The sequence below is a fragment of the Pimephales promelas genome, chromosome 13 (assembly GCF_988280905.1).
Source record: "Pimephales promelas chromosome 13, fPimPro1.hap1.1, whole genome shotgun sequence".
Classification (NCBI taxonomy): Eukaryota; Metazoa; Chordata; class Actinopteri; order Cypriniformes; family Leuciscidae; genus Pimephales; species Pimephales promelas.
Genome location: NC_142781.1, coordinates 21,252,333 through 21,255,485, shown reverse-complemented (window position 1 = coordinate 21,255,485; position 3,153 = coordinate 21,252,333).

Genomic DNA, 3,153 nt, shown 5'->3' with positions numbered 1-3,153 from the left:
CCTGCACGAGTACACAAAGGGGCTCAAATGTTCATCACAAGAATCAGTAAATTTACTGTTGGGAATATGAGCGACTGACATGACTCCTGAGCGGATCTTCAACAATAGTTTAGCAGCCAGGACTCGGGGCTTCCGAACACCGCGAACACCAGGCTAAAGTCCAAAATGTCACGGTCATTGTGCACGAGCTGCCCAGCACAAACTTCCAACCTTTCTGCCTCCTTCACTTGGTCCTCCGTTGTGCAACAAGAGGTGAGACGACAACAATCCGGCTTTAAATTCTGTATATTCGGCAGTTTCTTTTCCAACAACGGACCGAATAGCTTTTCTCACGTCTTTCTCCGCTGCCATTACTGCACTCAAACTGACGCACTACATCAACGTCATCGTTCTCAGCCACTCCCTCTATTCGCTGATTGGTCCTACAAAAAAATTGATTTCTGGAAACCTAAGGATATGGAGCGGTCCCAGACGCAGTACTGAAGGAAAATGAAATTGAGCGGAAGTGCGTAGGCGGGCGCAGCCAGGCTAATGAGACTTACACCTGAGTGCAAAAATGGACGCTCTAGCCCCTTTCCAGAGCTGAGATATCGAAACTCAAAAATTCGGCCCGAAAAAAAAACGACAGTGGTACCCCTTACGTTTTTTTTTTTTGGGCAAAAAATTAAGTTTCTCCAATCTTCCCAAAACTCTGGATTCTGATAGAGGGCCATGAGACTTAGACCTGAGTGCAAAAATGGAGGCTCTAGCCCCTTCCAGAGCTGAGATATCGAAACTCAAAAATTCGGCCCGAAAAAAAAAACGACAGTGGTACCCCTTACGTTTTTTTTTTTTGGGCGAAGAATTAAGTTTCTCCAATCTTCCCAAAGCTCTGGATTCTGATAGAGGGCCATGAGACTTAGACCTGAGTGCAAAAATGGAGGCTCTAGCCCCTTCCAGAGCTGAGATATCGAAACTCAAAAATTCGGCCCGAAAAAAAAACGACAGTGGTACCCCTTACGTTTTTTTTTTTTGGGCGAAAAATTAAGTTTCTCCAATCTTCCCAAAGCTCTGGATTCTGATAGAGGGCCATGAGACTTAGACCTGAGTGCAAAAATGGAGGCTCTAGCCCCTTCCAGAGCTGAGATATCGAAACTCAAAAATTCGGCCCGAAAAAAAACGACAGTGGTACCCCTTACGTTTTTTTTTTTTGGGCGAAAAATTAAGTTTCTCCAATCTTCCCAAAGCTCTGGATTCTGATAGAGGGCAATGAGACTTACACCTGAGTGCAAAAATGGACGTTCTAGCCCCTTCCAGAGCTGAGATATGGAAACTCAAAAATTCGGCCCGAAAAAAAAACGACAGTGGTACCCCTTACGTTTTTTTTTTTTTGGGCGAAAAAATTAAGTTTCTCCAATCTTCCCAAAACTCTGGATTCTGATAGAGGGCCATGAGACTTAGACCTGGGTGCAAAAATGGAGGCTCTAGCCCCTTCCAGAGCTGAGATATGGAAACTCAAAAATTCGGCCCGAAAAAAAAAACGACAGTGGTACCCCTTACGTTTTTTTTTTTTGGGCGAAAAATTAAGTTTCTCCAATCTTCCCAAAACTCTGGATTCTGATAGAGGGCCATGAGACTTATACCTGAGTGCAAAAATGGAGGCTCTAGCCCCTTCCAGAGCTGAGATATGGAAACTCAAAAATTCGGCCCGAAAAAAAAAAACGACAGTGGTACCCCTTACGTTTTTTTTTTTGGGCGAAAAATTAAGTTTCTCCAATCTTCACAAAACTCTGGATTCTGATAGAGGGCCATGAGACTTAGACCTGAGTGCAAAAATGGAGGCTCTAGCCCCTTCCAGAGCTGAGATATGGAAGCTCAAAAATTCGGCCCGAAAAAAAAACGACAGTGGTACCCCTTACGTTTTTTTTTTTTGGGCGAAAAATTAAGTTTCTCCAATCTTCCCAAAACTCTGGATTCTGATAGAGGGCCATGAGACTTAGACCTGAGTGCAAAAATGGAGGCTCTAGCCCCTTCCAGAGCTGAGATATGGAAACTCAAAAATTCGGCCCGAAAAAAAAACGACAGTGGTACCCCTTACGTTTTTTTTTTTTTTTTGGGCGAAAAATTTAGTTTCTCCAATCTTCCCAAAACTCTGGATTCTGATAGAGGGCAATGAGACTTAGACCTGAGTGCAAAAATGGAGGCTCTAGCCCCTTCCAGAGCTGAGATATGGAAACTCAAAAATTCGGCCCGGAAAAAAAACGACAGTGGTACCCCTAACGTTTTTTTTTTGGGGGCGAAAAATTAAGTTTCTCCAATCTTCCCAAAACTCTGGATTCTGATAGAGGGCCATGAGACTTAGACCTGAGTGCAAAAATTGAGGCTCTAGACCCTTCCAGAGCTGAGATATCGAAACTCAAAAATTCGACCCGAAAAAAAAAACGACAGTGGTACCCCTTTCGTTGTTTTTTTTTTCGGTCGAAAAATTAAGTTTCTCCAATCTTCTCAAAACTCTGGATTCTGATAGATGGCAATGAGACTTAGCCCTGAGTGCAAAAATGGAGGCTCTAGCCCCTTCCAGAGCTGAGATATGGAATCTCAAAAATTCGGCCGGAAAAAAAAAAAACGACAGTGGTACCCCTTACGTTTTTTTTTTTTTGGCGAAAAATTAAGTTTCTCCAATCTTCCCAAAACTCTGGATTCTGATAGAGGGCCATGAGGCTTAGACCTGAGTGCAAAAATGGAGGCTCTAGCCCCTTCCAGAGCTGAGATATGGAAACTCAAAAATTCGGCCCGAAAAAAAAACGACAGTGGTACCCCTTACGTTTTTTTTTTTTGGGCGAAAAATTAAGTTTCTCCAATCTTCCCAAAACTCTGGATTCTGATAGAGGGCCATGAGGCTTAGACCTGAGTGCAAAAATGGAGGCTCTAGCCCCTTCCAGAGCTGAGATATGGAAACTCAAAAATTCGGCCCGAAAAAAAAACGACAGTGGTACCCCTTACGTTTTTTTTTTTTTGGGTGAAAAATTAAGTTTCTCCAATCTTCCCAAAACTCTGGATTCTGATAGAGGGCCATGAGACTTAGACCTGAGTGCAAAAATGGAGGCTCTAGCCCCTTCCAGAGCTGAGATATGGAAACTCAAAAATTCGGCCCGAAAAAAAAACGACAGTGGT